The sequence below is a fragment of the Schistocerca gregaria genome, chromosome 2 (genome assembly GCF_023897955.1).
Source record: "Schistocerca gregaria isolate iqSchGreg1 chromosome 2, iqSchGreg1.2, whole genome shotgun sequence".
Classification (NCBI taxonomy): Eukaryota; Metazoa; Arthropoda; class Insecta; order Orthoptera; family Acrididae; genus Schistocerca; species Schistocerca gregaria.
Genome location: NC_064921.1, coordinates 174,050,168 through 174,070,352, shown reverse-complemented (window position 1 = coordinate 174,070,352; position 20,185 = coordinate 174,050,168). Strand labels below are relative to the sequence as shown.

At 40.3% G+C, this 20,185-nt stretch overlaps 1 protein-coding gene across 1 annotated transcript in view; it reads right to left on the bottom strand.

Moving 5' to 3' along the window:
• The window catches only part of LOC126336622 (zinc transporter 2), a 627,171-nt gene that overhangs the window by 419,945 nt on the left and 187,041 nt on the right, over nt 1-20,185 (bottom strand). The window lies entirely within an intron of this gene.

Genomic DNA, 20,185 nt, shown 5'->3' with positions numbered 1-20,185 from the left:
ACCAGTAAAATATGTTTGATGGAGTTAAACAAAAGTGGTTTGAATAATGAAAAATTACTTTATACATTGGCAACGAATTGGTAAAGAAAGAGTCTAGTGTAAAATTCCTTGGCGTAACAATCCAAAGCAACCTGAAATGGGACACACATATTGACTCCCTAGCAACTAAGTTGTCAAAAAATATATTTGCAATCAGTACTATGAGCAAGTTCTGTAGAGACACTGTAGTCCTAAACAGTGCATACCATACTCTTTTATCCTCTCCCTTGAACTACGGTATTGAAATATGGGGGGCAACAACCAAAGCTAATCTAGATAAGCTACTCATTCTTCAAAAAAGGGTTGTGAGAATAATTTGTGCAGCAAAATATAGGAAATTTTGTCGCAACTTGTTTCCAAAAACAGAGGTGTTAACTGTTATAAACACATACATTCAAAAAGCCATATTGTTTGTGAAAAGACTGCACCCAAACACGTATTCAGATTTCCACCAGTCCAATACTAGAAATAAAGAAAGATTTTACATTGGCAGCCACACAACAACACTTTACGAAAAGGGGCCTCAGTACGCAGGTATAAAATTGAGCCGGCCGTTGTGACCGAGCGGTTCTAGGCTCTCAGTCCGGAATCGCGTGACTCTTACGGTCGCAGGTTCGAATCCTGCCTTGGGCATGGATGTGTGTGTTTTCCCTACGTTAGTTAGGTTTAAGTAGTACTGAGTTCTAGGGGATTGATGACCACAGATGTTAAGTCCCATAGTGATCAGAGCCGTTTGATCTTTTGTATATAATTAGCTAATGCACTGCCTAGTGCAGTCATGGATCTTCCAACAATTAAACTGAAACATCAGCTTAAGAAATTTTTAGTACAACACCCTTTCCACACATTAGAAGAGTACCATACTTATACGAACAACAACACATGCTTTGTGAAATTATGTAAATAGAAATCGGTAAACATCTTATTGTAATTTTGTTGTAAATTAATGACGTATTCAGAAGAGTGTGTCTTATGTATTGTACAAATAACTTTAATCATTACTGTTTCTTTGTACATGTCCAGTGTACCATTCGATGTTGAATAAAGCTATTATTATTATTATTATTATTGTTAATGGCTATCCTCTTGCGCACTGTTAACATAACGGTTGTTCAAGTACCTGTAACATAAGAACACATGTTTAGCGGTGCCATGAAGCCAGTCCGTCGTTTTCGAACAACTACAACTTTACATCTACAATGCACCTGCAGTGCTCTATCGTATACGTCTTACCTTTCCACCACTGTTTTCTACAAAACAGGTACTTAATTTCTGAACACCCTGCACTACAGAGCCGACTTCTTTTTAATGTCGTAAAGCAGAGAACTGTTCCTTCCAAGACAGCGGATCCTCACTTTTAGGACCGAATTTAATTATCCGCGCTTAGCGCATTCTTCATTCCTCGTATAACTGCTGTACTCGCTCTACTCGACATGCGCGGTGTGCTTTGTTAATCGCGTTCACGGATCACCTAGCGCACGTGCTGGCTGGAATTCTTATCTCGCCTTTGCTAACTGGCACATGACCTCAGACAGCTGATGGAAAAAAGCTGAGCGATAAACGTTTGCTCCCCATCGTCTGGGAAGCTTCCTTTAAGATAATAGACTCAATAGAAGGTAATAAAATCAAACGACAGGTACTAACGCTGGTATTAAGGAACTGATGGGCAATGTTTTCGCGAACTATTTCGTCACCCAAGCGTTGGATTAGTCGTGGTGTTTATTTCCAAAGTGTTCGAAAGATAATAATATCTTTTTAGTTGGTTTGTAACTTACGTGTCCTTTATTGATTTTGTGTCAGATCTACTTAAATTCCAACGATATCAACAAATACATAAATCACCTTTTTCAGGAAAACATAACCCAGGTAAAGACGATATTTCCTGGTCGATGTTTCGACCTAGTGACTAATTTTAGAATCGCATGAAGCAATGCACACCAGAAACCGCCATAAGCAGAGTCCGGTATTCTCTACGGCTTATGTTGTTGTGAGGTTGTGTTTTGTGCAGCATTTGTAAATATTAAGAACCCTTTATATCTAAGTGCCGTCTAATATGTTAAAGCGCTTTGGGGAATATCGTTAATTCTTTAGTTACAGAGTTTTATGACGAATAAAAGTTTGTACATTCTTAAAACTAATTGCGTAACGTGTGGGTGGTCAAACCACACTTCGTCGGCCGTGCATTATTTGGTACTTCGAAAAGGCAGGATGTCATGTACAAGAGTACACGAGAAATTTGCAAATAAACTGAATTTCTTAAACGCCTTAACAATTTTCCTTGTCTGAGAAGGGAAATTTGTGGTAGCTGCCAACAGCTTCTATTTTGAAATGGTTTATCTGGTAACTGATTTTTAATAACAATTCTTCATGGTTTGATTTCACTTACTTATTATTGGTGCGTAGTAGTTAATAACGTAACATGCAGACTACTAAATACAGTATCCATAAGTTCTTCACATTTGGAAAAACCTTACTGTTTTCGAGTAATTTTTGTAATTTCAGAAAAACGCCTCAGGACACATAAAGTGAATGCTATCATTTCAAAACGGTATAATGAAATATAACAGACTTCTGTTACAGGGCTGGGTAGAGGCGAATGTGTGAAAAGTGTTCCCGGATACAGCATTCTGCCTTAATCTTTTATGTTATTAATGGAAATGTGAATGGCACCCATTTGATTTAGCAATCTGGAATCACATCCTCATGTGTTTAAACCCGTGGTATCTAGTCAGTTTCGAAGTAAGGTAAGAAAATTATTACAAAAATATATTTATTCATATTTCCATAACGTTTGATTGAAACTGAACATCTGTACTAATAAATCTGTAAAACAGTTGTGTCTGTATGTCTGTCAGCTTGAACATGCTCCTCCAAAATTACTAGACTAATTTTCATTAGTTTTTCACCATTAACTTGAGCATACCCGGGCCACCTTACAGGCTTTATTCCTTCAAAAACGGACAGTAAAAAAAAATATTGTGATTTAAAATTTTACTTAATCCGTCTTGTCTGTTTGTTTGAAAACACTCATCTCCAAAGTCACCATACGAAGTTTCAGGGTATTTTCGCAGGTAACGTCAGTAGAACTTGCGGCACCGTTTAGGTTCTATTTCATAAAAATTCAAGCTTGAAAATCAAAAAAGCCATCGTGACTTAAAGTTTTAAATAAAAGCGTCCCATCTATCTGTTTCCCTCTTTCAATACGCTAATCTCTTTCACAGAGTTGTTACAGGTAACCTGAGCATTGCTAGGGTCACCATATGGGCTTTATATAATCAAAAGCGGATCACATAAAAAAATATATCGTAATTGAAAGTTTTATCAACACTAATAAATGCGAAAGTAACTGTCTTGAAAAGTTTTCACGACCAACCAGCTGAACTGATTTCGAAGAAATTTGATACGGAGATAGCTTGAACCGTGAGGAAGCACACAGTGTATAGTACACGATACTTATTAATTTGGAAAAAATACGCAAATGAGGGAAAATACACTACTGGCCTTTAAAGTTGCTACACCACTACGTGCTACAGACGTGAAATTTAACACCAAGAGGAAATTCAGATGACAAACGGGTATTCATTGGACAAATATATTATCCTAGAACTGACATGTGATTTTCACGCAATTTGGGTGCATATATCCTGAGATCCTGAGTACCCAGAACAAGCACCTCACGCCGTAGCAACGGCCTTGAAATGCCTGGGCATTGAGTCAAACAGAGCTTGGATGGCGTGTACAGGTACAGCTGCCCATGCAGCTTCAACGCGATACCCCAGTTCATCAAGAGTAGTGACTAGCGTACTGTGACGAGCCAGTTGCTCGGCCACCATTGACAGACGTCTTCAATTGGTGAGAGATCTGGAGAATGTGCTGGCCAGGACAGCAGTCGAACATTTTCTGTATCCAGAAAGGCCCGTACTTGACCTGCAACATGCGGTCGTGCATTATCCTGCTGTAATGTAGGGTTTCGCAGGGGTCGAATGAAGGGTAGAGCCACGGGTCGTAACACATCTGAAATGTAACGTCCACCGTTCATAGAGCCGTCAATACGAACAAGAAGTGACCGAGACGTGTAACCAAATGGCACCCCATACCATCGCGGCGGGTGATGCGCCAGTATGGCGATGACGAATGCACGCTTCCAATGTGCGTTCACCGCGAGGTCGCCAAACACGGATGCGACCATCATGATGCTGTAAACAGAACCTGAATTCATCACAAAAATCGACGTGTTGCCATTCGTGTACCCAGGTTTGTTGTTCAGTACACCATCACAGGCGCTCCTGTCTGTGATGCAGCGTCAAGGGTAACCGTAGCCATGGTCTCCGCGCTGATAGTCCATGCTGCTGCAAACGTCGTCATTGTGAAGAAGAGGTGACCGAGACGTGTAACCAATGGCACCCCATACCATTATGCCGGGTGATACGCCAGTGTGGCGATGACGAATAAACGTTTCCAATGTGAGTTCACCGCAATGTCACCAAACACGGATGTGGCCATCATGATGCTGTAACAGAACCTGGATTCATCATAAAAAATGACGTTTTACCATTCGTGCACCCAAGTTCGTCGTTGAGTACACCATCGCAGGTGCTCCTGTCTGTGATGTAGCGTCAAGGGTAACCGCAGCCATGGTCTCCGACCTGATAGTTCATGCTGCTGGAAACGTCGTCGAACTGTTCGTGCAGATGGTTGTTGTCTTGCGAACGTACCCATCTGTTGACTCGGCCATCGAGACGTGGCTGCACGATCCGTTACAGTCTTGCGGATAAGATGCCTGTCATCTCGACTGCTAGTGATACGAGGCCGTTGGGATCCAGCACGGCGTTCCGTTATTATTCTCCTGAACCCACAGATTCCATATTCTGCTAACAGTCATTGGATCTCGACCAACGCGAGCAGCAATGTCGCGATACGATAAACCGCAATCCCGTTAAGCTACAACCCGACCTTTATGAAAGTCGGAAACGTGATGGTACGCATTTCTCCTCCTTACACGAGGCATTGCAACAACGTTTCACCAGGCAACGCCGGTCAACTGCTGTTTGTGTATGAGAAATCGGTTGGAAACTTTCCTCATGTCAGCATGTTGTAGGCATCGTCACCGGCGCCAACGTTGTGGGAATGCTCTGAAAAGCGAATAATTTGTATATCACAGCATCATCTTCCTGTCGGTTAAATTTCACGCCTGTTGCACGTCATCTTCGTGGTGTAGCAGTTTTAATGGCCGTTAGTGTATTTCTTACATTGACACAAATTACTTCTCAAAACATTTGACAGCTTTTGTTTCCAAGATTTGTTCAAAAAGAATGAAATATTACACCAGTGTAACTTCTTGTGCGCAAAATAGCTAGGCCTTGAAGAAATACATAGCAGCAGCTGTTCGTTAAATGTTTAAATATTTCCTCAGATCATTGAAGAAATTTTTCTTAATTACTCTAATTACTTTCAAGCCGTTAAACCTTCTTTTGCAAAACTAGATCTTATGCTGCTGGATTTAATACTCCATTCATCCGTTTTCCAGCCTTCGTTTGGGTAAGAAAGTTTGGCAGCCACCCGTTGACAAGGTTTTCCTCAAATCGGTAATTGAGTTTTACTTAATTAATGTGTTTACTTTTAAGCAATTAAATATTTTTTCGCAAAAATGTCCTCGCTCTCAAATATTTGACCAAAACGAAAGAACAAAGACTCGTTTCGGTAATTTATTCCAAGTTTTATATGTAAGTAGATGAAAAGCGGTGTGCTACGCAGGAAAATACGTAATTGGCGCACGGTCGCATTATTTAATTTATCATCGATACAGGTGCAAGCTTTCGAAAAACGTCACTTCTGATGAGCGAAAATGTCAGTGTTGTGGTCGTCAGTCTGAAGACTGGTCTGAGGCAGCTTCCCACGGCAGCTAGCCGGTGGAGGTCTCTTCATATCGAAGAAATAGCTACTGCAACCTACATCCAGTTAAACGTGCTTAGTGTTTTCAAGCCATGTCTCTCTCTACACTTTGGAGTCCTTGCGCTTCCTTCGATTACCAAACTGACGATTCTTTGATGCCTCAGAAAATACCCTGTCAACCTATTCCTTCTTTTAGCCAGATTATACCATAAATCTCCCGTTCGATTCAGTAACTCTTTAGTTTTTATCTATCTGTCTATCTATACGATACCCTGTCAATCTATTCCTTCTTTTAGCCAGATTATACCATAAATCTCCCGTTCGATTCAGTAACTCTTTAGTTTTTATCTATCTATACGATATTCAGCGTTCTTGTATAGCATCACACTTTAAAGATTTTATTTTCTTCTTGTCTGAACTGCTTATCATCCACTTTTCCTTCAGAAAAGACTCCGAAACACCTGAATTTATGTTTGCTATTAGTCCTGATGCTGTTGAGACAAGATACGTTGATCATGTTCGTAGACTATTTGAGCATGTTGCCTATACCTGCCAGTTATGGCTGTTTGCAGATTTACTGGTTGTATTGCATTTTAGTACTTACGTTGAAGCCGATGGTTTAATAATGGACATTGCCTCCGAAACCACTCACCGCTAGTGAACGCTACTTGTTGACGAGTGCAAATAATTCGTACTCTGTACTCATCAGCCAGCGATAGGTAATATAGTACTGGAAATATAGGTAATGCAATGTTTATTAATAAAAAATATTATATTTGGAATCCTTGTAACAAATATTAGTCACATTTTAAACATCAACATCATTATGTACAATATGGTTAATTGCGAAAGTAATAGAAAGCAGATATTGTCTCTGTCATCTTGATTCTATTTTTTAAACTTCTTTTGTCTTACAAAATTTCGTTGAAAAGAATGTTAACAGCTATAGTGTGATCATAGTTTATTTTTAGGCTGCATTAGTATTCGCCATAAACATAAATATCACTGAATTTCGGAATTCGTGAAAATTCGAAGTGTAACTGCTCATGCAAAAAAAAAAAAAAAAAAAAAAAAAATGAAAAACGGGTTCTAGTAAATACAGCGTGCCATTTGAAACGTTTGACCTTACACTTTACTAACCGTCGTAGCGAAAGCTACTCTTAGTGGGAATTGTTGACTTATCATTTGGACTGCCAAGAATTGCGGTGTCTGAGCACAGCTCTACCGGAGTCAATGAATTTAGCAGTGATGATGCACCCGCCTCAGTGATTTACCGCTAATCTTACAACATTAACTAATGCCAGAATACCGTTTCAAATTAACATAATAATATAATTTTTCTTTGAAAACAATTAATGGAGTGTTAAACTGGACGGATTATTCAAAAATTGTGCAGGGTACAATTGAAGGTGGTTTATTTAGTTGAACGGAATCAGATTTCAGGTTTAAACCACTGCCTCCTCAGATAGCAAATTGGAAATGATACATTCATTAACTAACTGTTGTACAATCATCATTTTTTTGGACATAGAATCGCCGTTGAATAGATCTGCGAAACATTTTGTTCTTTGATTTCTGTGGCATTGAATATGGTGGTAATAAAACGATCTTAATTACGGTAGCAGTCCTTAGGAATTTTCATGCAGATTAATTGTATTTAGGTGATAAGTGAAACGTACTGTTGGAAATGCTGTAAAGTAATGAAGAATTAATTTACAAACATGAACATGTAGATTAACGACACTGTGGTTAGGAGAAATGTAACGTAAAGTAGCAAACGCTGTAAAGTAATGCCGGCCGGAGTGGACGAGCGGTTCTAGGCGCTACAGCCTCAGGCATTGATGTGTGTGGTGTCCTTAGGTTACTTAGGTTTAAGTAGTTCTGAGTTCTGGGGACTGATGGCCTCAGAAGTTAAGTCCCATAGTGCTCAGAGCCATTTGAACCATTTTTTTTTGCAAAGAGAAATCATATTCTTTATTCCTCAGTGGTGTTTCCTTGTCGGTACGCCATACCTCCCGTATTTCTTAGTCAAAATGAATGACTGAGATATAATTTCCAATATTTTGTTCACCACTAATGACGAAAAACACACAGTTAGTTTAAAGTTATTGTTTTAGTTAAGATCTTTATCTTGAAAACATTTTTATAAAACCAAGATAGGAGGTTCCATCTAATGACCATCTATTTAACTAACATCCACGACAGTGGTTAGATTTGTTTCTCTAAGCAAGAGTTGTGTACTGCGCAAATAAACTGAATTATATCAGTGTTTATCATCACAGGTAAGTACTGTTTCTTTAACACTTAGTTTATTTAACTTCTAATTCGTCATTACTTTACAAAAAATGGTTGAAATTGCTCTGAGCTCTATGGGACTTAACATCTGAGGTCATCAGTCACTTAGACTTAGAATTACTTAAACCTAACTAACCTAAGGACATCACACACATCCATGCCGGAGGCAGGATTCGAAGCTGCGACCGTAGCGGTCACGCGGTTCCAGGCTGTAAGCCTAGAACCGCTCGGCCACTCCGGCCGGCATTACTTTGCAGCGTTTGCTACTTTGCGTTAGATTTCTCCTAACCACAGTGCCATTAATCTTCATATTCATGTTTATAACTTAATTCTTCATTACTTTACAGCGTTTCCAGAAGTTAAATCCCACAGTGCTCGGAGCTATTTCAACCATTTTTTGTAAAGTAATGACGAATTAGAAGTTAAATAAACTAAGCTGTTAAAGAAACGGTACTTACGTGTGATGATAAACATTGATATAATCCAATTTATTTGCGCAGTTCACAACTCTTGCTTAGAGAAACAAGTCTAACCGCTATCGTGGATGTTAGTTAAACAGACGATCAATAGATGGAACCTCCTATCTTGGTTTTATAAGAATGTTTTCAAAATAAAGTTCTTAACGAAAACAATAACTTTAAACGAACTGTGTATTTTTCGTCATTAGTGGTGCGCAAAATATTGGTATTTATATCTCAGTCATTCATTTTGATTAAGAAATACGGGAGATATGGCGTACCGACGAGGAAACACCACTGAGGGATAAAGGATAAGATTTCTCTTTGCAGCTTCGATGGTTTCGCAAACAGTAGTTTTAAATAAACTGTCTCTTGGCCTGTAGGCATGATTCATGTGTGAAACTGCCGATCTGTGTTTCGTACTAGTGATGCTTTCTAAAGCTGAGTTGGGAATGTGTACGTCAGAGACGTTCCGGAATCGATGTGTCATCGTCATGCTCTTGGAGGCTGCAAGGACAGACCTCAGGCGGCCAGCTATTTAGGGCTTCGGAGAAGTGGCTGCAGTGCAGCCGAGGTCGGGAAACCCGCAGCTGCCGTCTGAGAGAGACCACACACTGGTCTCGCGCACTGGACGCTGACGAAGCGTTTTGAAAAGATAACTGCCTCTGAGGGGAACCACTGACTGTCGCTCCCAGCCCTGTGGGTCAGTGGACACTTGGAAAACACTGTCACAACCAGTTTTACTCTGAAACAAACGTCCGAGAGCTAAGTGCCGCTAGTACCTAGAATGAAACAGCAGTTGACGCTGTAACGTATGGAAACGCTTGTTGGAGAGTGCTTTTGGAAGTGACTGACGTACCGTCAGTGGGAAGTGTGCGCATTGTGGGGAAACCATACCTTGTCATTCAGTTATGTGAGTTTGCTTTATGGATTCGATGCTCCAGTGAGTTTCCACAAAATAAAAAATTTGTTTCGCAGCTCCACTACTTTTCTTTTAAGTTTCCTTTAATTTACGTCTATGCTCACAATCTTTCCTGTTTAACAGATTACCGGTTTCGGTCTTTAATGATCATCACCAGATATGCAGCAAAAATGGGGAAAATATAAATACACTCGCAAATTGTATATAGCTTAAGAACAATACATAGAGCATATTGAAAAGTAGTACTGACAAAATTTACATTTGTGCGCTTTAAATGTGAAGAGGCATACCTTTCTCATAAAAACAAAGTCCTAACAAACTGCAGCCATAGTGGCAAGGTCAACTGTTAAATGCGGTATCAGCACCAGCATCGTCAAATACATATAAATCACATTACATGCACGAGTCATGTTGTCAGTAAAACTACTGTTTGAAACAAGCTGCCGTACAGTAGCCACAAGATGCTTGTGTAGTAAGTTGACCACATATCGCTAATGTCAGCATACACTAGTTTTCAATAATTAATTGAAACAGCGAAAATAAAAGGGGGATGCAATAGTTAAAGCCTTTAATAAGCTTATAAAGTATAAAAAGTGTTATAGTAATAAAAAGCAATAAAAAGAAGAACACGACAAAATTAATATTGTTAAAAAGACGAAGAGTTAAAAAAACAGTGGTTGACATATGCTCTAGTGCCAATATTCTAGGCAATGACATAAATATCAAACACCGTTGATATTGCACCGAGTAATATGAACAACATAAAACAAATCGCTAAAGGAGCCACAAATGAAAGGAAATATAGTTCTGCACATAATCAGCGCCCTCTCTTAGCGCTAACTCTAGAATTGCGCACAGGCGGAAAGTGGTTGGAGTAACGTGACCGTCAGAGGGCCCCTCGTACCTTGCGGTACTTCGTTGCAAGCAAAATTTTCAAGACACATTTATTGCTCCAGCAAATGCGGATGCAAACAATAAGCTTCCATAGAGATAAATTATCTCAAGATGAGTATTTCTAAAGTAATGGAGCCAACCCAGGGAGGGGGAGGGGGGGGGGGTTGGCGTGACGCAGCTACATTGTCAAGGAATACACATTAGAAAGAAGCCGAAGTTGACCATTTCTAACCTAGCGAGATGGTGCACTCGCTTTTAGGCGACATAAGGTTCAATCCCCGTCCAGCCAAATAATTTGGATTTTTCGTGCTTTCCTTCTATCGATCAAGCCGAATATCAGGATGGTTCCTTTGAATAGGCCATGGTCAATTTTCTGCCCATTCTTCTCCAGTCCGAGATTGTGGTTCCCCTTTCTCAACAACGCCGCAGACGGGATGGTAAGTACGAGAGTTGAAAGGTAAGGCCTCCATCTTCGTTAGTTGGGTTTGGATGGGAATATTTTAATAAATCAAACGCAGAAATAATCCTTAGAATGTGATCTTTAATTACCAATATTCACTTTCCCACATAATCATCAACCAATTGGATACATTTCTGCCAACGATGGACAAGTTTTCTGAAGCCGTCACGGAAGAAGTAGACACTCTGTTTCCGCAACCACAGTCTTTCAGTTCTCTCAACCTTTTCATCAGAAGCATAATGATGTTCTCACAGATCGTCTTTCATTATCGGGAACACATGGAAGTCAGACGGTGCTAAATCTGGACTGTATGGAGGATGCTGTACGATGTTGAGATTCAGTCTCTTAAGTTCTGCTGTGATGGCATTGAGGAAGTGTGCGGTATGGCATTGTCATTCTGCAGGAAAACATTTCCCTTTTCCTTTCGGACCCTTGTTAGCCGTCGTTTCAGAGTTCGCAGTTTTGTGATGCAACGCTCTGAGTTTATTGTTGCTCCACGATCAAGGAAATCAACATGGGTAGCACCATCTGCGTCCCAGAACACTGTGGCCATAATTTTTCCAGCTGAGGGCAGCGTCTGGAATTTCTTTTTCTGGGGTGAGTCTTCGTGTCGATATTCCATAGACTGACGTTTCGTCTTCGGGTCGTAATGGTGTACTCACGTTTCATCTCCTGTCACAATTGAATGGAGAAAGGCGTCACCTTCATTCTCGTAACGCAAGAGGAGTTCCTGGCAAATTTCAAGTCTGTGCTTTTTCATTTCAGGAGTTAGCATCCGGGGTACCCATCGTGCAATCTTCCGATAGCCAAGCAAAGCAATAATGTGACCCACACGTTCTTGTGAGATGCCGATTGTGCTTGCAATTTCTGTTTGAGTGATACGACGATCATCCTGAATCAATCTGTCAACATTCTGCTTATGAAACTCGGTGGTTTTGTCACAGGCCGTCCAACTCTTTGTTTGTCACGCAGGTCAGATGTTAGCGCCTCAACAGCTTTAAACTTACTCGCCCAACGACGCACAGTAATCAACACAATGATCATAAACTGCTTTCATTTTCTGATGAATCTCCTTTGGGGCGACACCTTCTGCTGTATAGAATTCAATGACTGCACGTTGCTTAAATCGCACTGGCTGACCGTCTGCGTAGGGTTCCATACTTCACACTGTAACAACACAACCGTCCAATGCTAAGGACAACTGGAGCTGTTGAGAAGAGGCTACGGAACAAGCCAGTACCTGCTGCATACCAATGTTGCCAACTGTTGAAGAGTTACGAAGGTGGAGGCATTACTTTTCAGTCAACCCTCGTATATATATTTTCTTTCCTCAATCTTCAGTTCATCCACACTCTTTACAAAGCTAATAACTGCCTTGGTGAAATAACGTTACCATATAGTGTATTTCTTTACCATCTAGTTCGCAAACTTGTCTCTCGGTTTTCAGGTTATTGGTTTTACCTGTTAGGTAGGCAGTAACTGTCATATTCTACTATCTTGCACTAATAAATATTTTAGAGTCATATTTAAATTGCTAACCCAATATGGAAAAGTACCAGGTCTGAACATGAGTAGCAAATCACCCAATATGAAACACTAAAACCAATCTTCCCATAGCAAAAATCGCTCAGATATAATAATACTATTATTGGTAGCAGTTTTCAACAATTAAAAACTGTTTTCCTCATTGTTGAAAACGATGTTACGATGTTATACAGCTAAACATATTCGTCTTGCAATTTTACAAACAATTAGTTGCCTAAAATATAAATTTTCTCTGTAATTACATTCTCAGGTCTTTAGGATGTGTAATGATCATCAGTGGACACAAAGTAAGGCGAAAATCGGTAAGTAAATTTAATTTCGATATATACCACTTACAATTAAAGAAAACTGTCAGGTAACCTCACAGAGAGATGCTAAGTGTCACTACGCTTCCAAAGCCCGTCACACAGTAAAAAAATTTAACGTACTACTGATTGCTATTTGTCAGTTATGAAATACATAAAAAAATTAGGTGGCATATACTTCTCTTGCAAAGAAAATTTGTTCTTTTCTCCTTGATTTACTTGCGACACAGAGCAGCTCTGAAGTTGGAAAATCTGGGCATAGTCTTTAACTCGAGTATCATCATCATTTAAGATACATGAAGTAAAAAGTTTCGTTCTGTCTGAAAAATATTTTGGAACGTGAAATTCCCAGAATTTTTCACGAGACATGCTGAGATGTAGATGTAGTAGAACTTACAGGATTCATTGCACATTCCATGCAGATAGGAACCACTAATTAAAAAATAATACCCTAATAACTAAATTCTTGCATTTTTGGACTTATTGCTTTTTCCCATTATGTTCACGAAACATTGCAGAATTGAAAACGAAGCAGTATTTGCTTGAGGTAATTTATTGACAATTTATTGCCATTTTCAATTATTGTAGTCTAATATTCTGCAAGAGCTCAAAAGTGTGTGTACGGTATCGCCATATGACTACTGTGCTAATCGTAACAGTTAGTAAATAATCAATACCTATCTCAATCAACTGGCGTTGTACTTCAGTATTAAAATAATTGACATATGCCCTGTATCACGTGTGAATCATGAATAAAACAGTAATTTTGCAGTACGGCATACGGGGTCCGCATGAGGAGCGCTATCGCAAAATTCATGTGGATTTTTGGTCTTTAGTTAGCGAAATGTTACTGACCTTGTTAGTTTCAATTCATATTACCAAACAAAATAGTACAGGGGTCAAGTAATCCTGCTAGTATTCGAAAGAATTGTAGTTGAGACGCCCATCGTCGCTTCCAAGTTTAGATTTTCATTGGATTACATAAATAAATTCAGGTGAATACGTGAACCCTTTTTTCATCTTGTTAAAAGTCCATTCCTTATCCAATTAATGTTCATTCAGTGCAGGTGGTAAACCTCTGATAATCCTTGTTATGAACGATGCGTTAAATTGTATCGATCATTTATTTATTCAGCCTAATCAGAAACATAGGATGCGACGGCTAAGTGTCCATTTCAGAATTAATTTACTTCTGTATCCCTTACATGCCTCTTACCTGAAGCGTTTCAAAGAGATATCCAGAACAAATCTTTTTGCCACGTTTTAGTACAGTCATGAGTCACTGTTTGTAGCCGATCAATTAAAATTCTTCTTGCCTAATCTTATACTGGTGCTGAGACCTGTGATACCAAGCTGTCTTATCGTTCGAAACCAAAATAAGAAATACAGTATAAACAGTACGAATGAAAAAATTACAGTTGTCTTCATGAACGAAGACAAATTTGGATTTCGCATTGATCGTACATGTATGGGTACAGTATTCAGTCTTGTGGCAGATAGCCGAGAAACCCCGAGGATATAATTCGAAAATGCAAATTATATTCACTGATTTCATACAAAATCTTTCGATTCAGTTGTTAGACAAAAGCTGTGGGAAATACTTTCTGAAAAGGACTTTCCAAGCCGTTCCACGGAAGTTACATAAATTATGTATAGATTCACCACTCTTCTATCCGGCAACAATATTGTCGATGTCAGTAATCTAAATTATAATAAATCAAGCGTTTAGATAATGCTGCAGGTGTCACTCGTATTATTCACTTTATACCTATAACGACAATAAGGAAAAGCAGAAATATCTGCTGGGATTCAGCTAAGACAGTGGATAAACCCCTTCTTCGAAGACATCGAGGAAATTTTAGCTACCTTGCAAGACGATCTGTAGATATGTTCACCTGCTAACCAAAGTTCCTGGAAAGTTTAATTACCAAATCGCGATGGCAACTGCAAAGACCGTGGCATTCAGACTGAAAGATTCGATTAGATATTGAATGGATAATGTGGTCATAAAAATATGTAGAACGCTGGAACGGCACTGCAGAATATAACTGCAAGGAAAGTTTTACAAAACGACGGCTGGCTCATAACCATTTGTACGGGTGATGGAACGCAGAGATGAATCGCAGCACAAATCAGATTCCTACATACCATCACAGCAAAAAACCTGGTGGTTGTGACAGACAGGCACGTAACCTAGACGAGATCTAGGTTAGGTTTGAAAGTGATAGTTTGGGTGTGAGTTGGTGAAGTTAGAGAATGTGAAAGAAAAAGACCTGTTGTATTGACACCGATCTGTAGCTTAGTGCGGGGTCTTGGTTAGGGTGGAATGTGATGTGACAGTTTGGTTGTGAGCTTGCAAAGATATCGAATGTGAAGACGAAAATTTACCTCAGTTTCTTGGGCTCCAGAGAAATGTCAACATTTTCCATCTTGGAACAAGTTCCACTCGGCACAACCGACACAATCTCGTATGGAACATTCCGTAGAGGTGGGCTTTTAAACCGGAACAGGTCAGATAGTCCAGTTTAAGGAGCAGCAGATAAAACAGCAATACTGTAGCGCCGCTGACGGGTTAAAAGTAAATATTGTGAGAATGTGCAGTGGAACATTGCATTGCCCGCAGGTGACCAGTGAGCATGACGTGCGATACACTGATGGAAAAAAAAATCGGAACACCTAGGTGTTGTGCGATATAAACGGAAGTTGGTAGACGTTTTTCTACATCTAAATATAATGTCCGTTCAAATTTCGCGCCAGTCGTATAAGACTGGCTCCGTCGCACCACTATGAAGGTGCAAATTACGTTCACCTTAAATACGAGGGTTATCCAGGAAGTAAATTCCGATCGGTCGCTAAATGAAAACCACAGTGAAAATCAGAAACATTTTATTTGTAAGAATTAGTTACACTTTCCAGATACTTCTCTACATAGTAGCCGCTCAGACTTAGACATTTGTCGGGGCGTCCGATAATTCTCTACACTGGCGTATAACGCGTAGCCTGCGCCCAAGTGTTGTCTTCGTATCCAGCGTTTCATTTGAATAGAGATGATACTCAGGACGAGGGTGATCGAACACTTCCTATCGAAAAGGCTGCAGGAGCGTCTTCACTGCCCCTGCAGAGTGCGGCTAAGAATTGACAAGGAGAAGGAAGTGCGTGGCAGTTGTGTTATGTGAACTGCATTCACTAAGGCGAAGCCTCTCAGCGGGCCCGCCTACTTAGCGGGAGACATCGTTGTTCTAGGCACCTTTACTCGCTCACAGTGCTCTCACAACTCAAAAGAGCGTCTCGATACGATCGACAGTCATACTAAAGACACTACCCAACACATCTGTGCAAAGCTTCTGTGGTGTCCATTTCGCAACCGAACGGAACCTACTTTCTGGACAACCATCGTATGTGCTGCAATGGTCGTGAGCGTAGGTTAACTTAGGCATTGGGCGTGGTGAGTTGATGTTAGTCAAGAATGCCATTAAGGCGACGTAGACGCCAATATCAACATCTCACCAAGTTTGAACGACGTCGCATAATAGGGCTACGAGAAACTGGATGTCCCTTCTGAGATACTGCAGAAATACTTGGCAGGAATGTAGCCACAGCACATGATTGGTGACAGCGTTGGTCACGAGAAAGTACGATCGCGAGCAGATCGGGTTCTGTACGGACATGTGGCACTATCGAGAGGGTAGGCTACTGTGTTCGGGTTGTGGTTCTAGCGCATGGTACTGCATCTGCACTAGCAATCTGAGCAGCAGTTGGCACCTCAGTGACACAGCAAGCTGTTAGAAATAGGTTGCTTCAAGGACAGCTCAGAGCCAGACGCCCTGTAGCGTGTATTCCACTGAACCCATATCTCCGTCATTTGCGACTTCAGTGGTGTCAAGCGAGAGCTCTTTGGAGAGCAGGGTGGAGGTCTGTTGTGTTTTCTGATGAAAGCTAATTCTGTCTCGGTGCCAGTGACGGCCGTGTGTTGGTTTGAAGAAGGCCAGGTGAGTGCCTGCAAGCAGCTTGTCAGCAATCTAGACACATTGGACATACACCTGAAGTATTGGTGCGGGGGGCGATTTCGAAGGATATCAGGAACAGTCTCGTGGTTATCCCACGCACCCTGGCTGCAAATTTGTACGTAAGTGTGGTGATTCGATCTTTTGTGCTGCCAGGCATGAAAAGCATTTCAGGGGTTATTTTCCAACGGTATAACGATCACCCACATGCCGCTGTTATAACCCAACATGTTTACAGAGTGTCGACATGTTGCCTTGGTCTGCTCGATCACCAGATACGTCTGCAATCGAGCACATATGGGACATCATCGAACTGGAACTCCAGCGTCACCCACAAACAGCGGTGACCGACCATGTGCAACAGGCATTGAACTCCAGCCCACAAAATGATATTCGACATCTGTACAACACAATGCTTGCACCTTTGCGTGCTTCCATGTAACATTCTAGCGGTTACACCACTTATTAATATTCCAGCATTTCACATTTGCAATGACTTATCTCGCGCTTACATTAACTTGTGATCTTGCAGAGGTAATCACCTAAATATGTTACCTAGACAAATGTATTCCTGAAATTTTATTACTCTACATTAATTGTTTTTTGGTGTTGTGATTTTTTTCCATCAGTGTATTATAAGAATGTGTATGTGTGAGTGTGTGTTTGTGTTTCATATCTCCTCCTAAACCACTGGAATGATTGCAACCAAATGTGGTACACATATCCTTTACTTCAGGCAGATGCAGGTGGGAACGATCTATCTATATAGTCCAGGAGATTTGACGTCATAAAAACTCAGATGCGTGAAAAACTACCGCATTGTGCATTATGTTTAAATTTATTATTTCTTTGCTACTAACTATCCGCAACATATTTCGCAGACAGTATCCACATATGATGCTCAACGCAATTATACAAATACGAGGGTTGCCCAGAACGTAATGCACCGAATTATTTTTTCTCAGCCGAAAACCTTGCTACGAATGCGAAACGTTACCTATATATAATCTCCAGAGCGAGCGGGCCAAGTTTTCGTCATTTCTGACAGATATAGCGTAGCTGCAGTACGGTTTCAACACTGCCAGAAGCAGAGTTCGTTTTGTTTGCAGATGACACAAGTATTGCAATAAATAGTATGTCGAGTGTAGTTCTAGAAAGATCTGCTAATGACATTTTCATGGATATTAATAAATGGTTTAAAGCCAACTCACTGACATTAAACTTCGAAAAGACTCACTATATGCAATTCAGAACCTGTAAGAGGTTTGCACCCAGCATATGCATTAAGTATGAAGAAGAGCATATAGAAGAAGTTGATAGTCTTAAATTCCAGGGATTACAACTTGATAATAAATTCAGTTGGGAGGAGCACACCACAGAATTGCAGAAACGCCTTAACAAATCTATATTTGCAATTCGAGTGTTAGCTGACATAGGCGACATAAAAATGAAAAAGCTTGCATACGTTTCCTACTTTCACTCCATAATGTCATATGGTATAATATTTTAGGGCAACTCTTCAAGTCCAACAAAAGTTTTCAGAGTCCAACAGCGTATAATACGTATTACTTGTGGAGTAAATTCACGGACGTCCTGTAGAAACCTCTTCAAGGAACTGGGTATACTAACTACTGCCTCTCAGTATATTTATTTCTTAATGAAATTTGTCCTAACTAATATATCTCTCTTTCCAACAAACAGCTCAGTTCATACCTACAATACCAGGAACAAAAATGATCTGCACAAGGACTTAAAAGCACTTACTTTAGTTCAAAAAGGGGTCCACTACTCAGGAACACTCATCTTCAATAATTTGCCAGCAAACATAAAAATTTTAGTTAAAAATATAGATCAGTTTAAAAGAAGCCTGAAAGACTTACTAATGGCCAACTCCTTCTACTCCATTGACCAATTTTTTAATAGAAACAAATGATGTATTGTGTATACTCATACTATTAGTATTGTTATTTCAGCTTAAAAAAAAAGTGACATGTTCCAAATCCTCGAGGATCTCCTCAGTACGGATCTATGGAACGAAAAACTAATCTAATCTAATCTCAAAATGGCGTCTGTAGATAATGTACGTTAGAAGCAACGTACCGTCATTGAATTTCTCACTGCAGAGAAAGTAACTGTGGGGAACATTCACAAACGCTCGTGCAAAGTCTGTGGAGCAACTGCAGTCGACAGAAGTACAGTTAGTCGCTGGGCACGGAGCGTGAGGTCATCAGAAGGCGGTTCGGTGGAGCTCCACGATTTGCAGCGGTCGGGGAGACCATCCACGGCTGTAACACCCGAGTGCCCTCACCTAGCCCCCTCGGACTTCCACATGCTTCGGCCATTAAAGAATGCCATTCGTGGAAGACATTTTGAGGACGATGAGGAGGTGATTCACACACTGAAGCACTGGCTCCGCTACCAGGACATGGATTGGTACCGACAGGGCACACACGCCCTTGTTTCGCACTGGAGGAAGGCCATAGAATGGGATGGAGATTACGTGGAGAAATAGTGTGTATAGATAAAACACCATTGTTTCGTGTGTGTAGTTCTTATGTTCAATAAAGAATTGTTGAATAAACAAAATGCAGTGCCTTACTTTCTGGACAATCCTCGTATATCGTTCTTATGACACCCAGTTCAAGAGATATGACGTCATAGACTCTGAAATGCATGAACAAATGCCGCGTCATGCATGAAGTTTTAATGCATTTATTCTTTACTGCTTAGACACTTCTGCAGTCCAATCAACTTAACGAAATTTCTGACATCTGGCAGTACTTTTGACAGCTTTCGATCGCGACGCGCAAACGGCTTTAGGCGAAAAAGATTATCTATAGAACTATAAAGAGGCATTGTGACAGAGACATTTACAAAATCGCGTTGTAGACACAAGAAGCAGGTGCACCTAGCGTACAGAAACTGCCAGGGACACAGCACTTACACATCTGTGCATTGTGCATATTTCTTTGCACAACTGTTTTATAGTTTCAAAGTTTTCTTTTTTTCACGATTACATGGAAATGATTTTTTTTCAATATTGCTCTACAAACACAATTCACATTGTGTTTTAGCTTGTGATAAGAAATTGACAAGATGGATGCCCATGCATTGCCGGGATTGTCGGCCAGTGCATAAGTAAGAACTTCAATATCCTTGAACATGCTGTAAGACAAAAAGGGAAGTTCCGTATTCAGTCAGTAAGGGCAGGTAACATGATCAGTACCAGAACTTTTAGAACTTGCGAAATACTAGACTTGAAATACGAAAGTGCAAAATATCCTGCGGCAAGCTTCTTGTAGATAAAAAAAAACCTTGAGTATCACTGTTACGTTTTGTGTATCTCATGTAAGTGTGCGTTGGTGTGCACT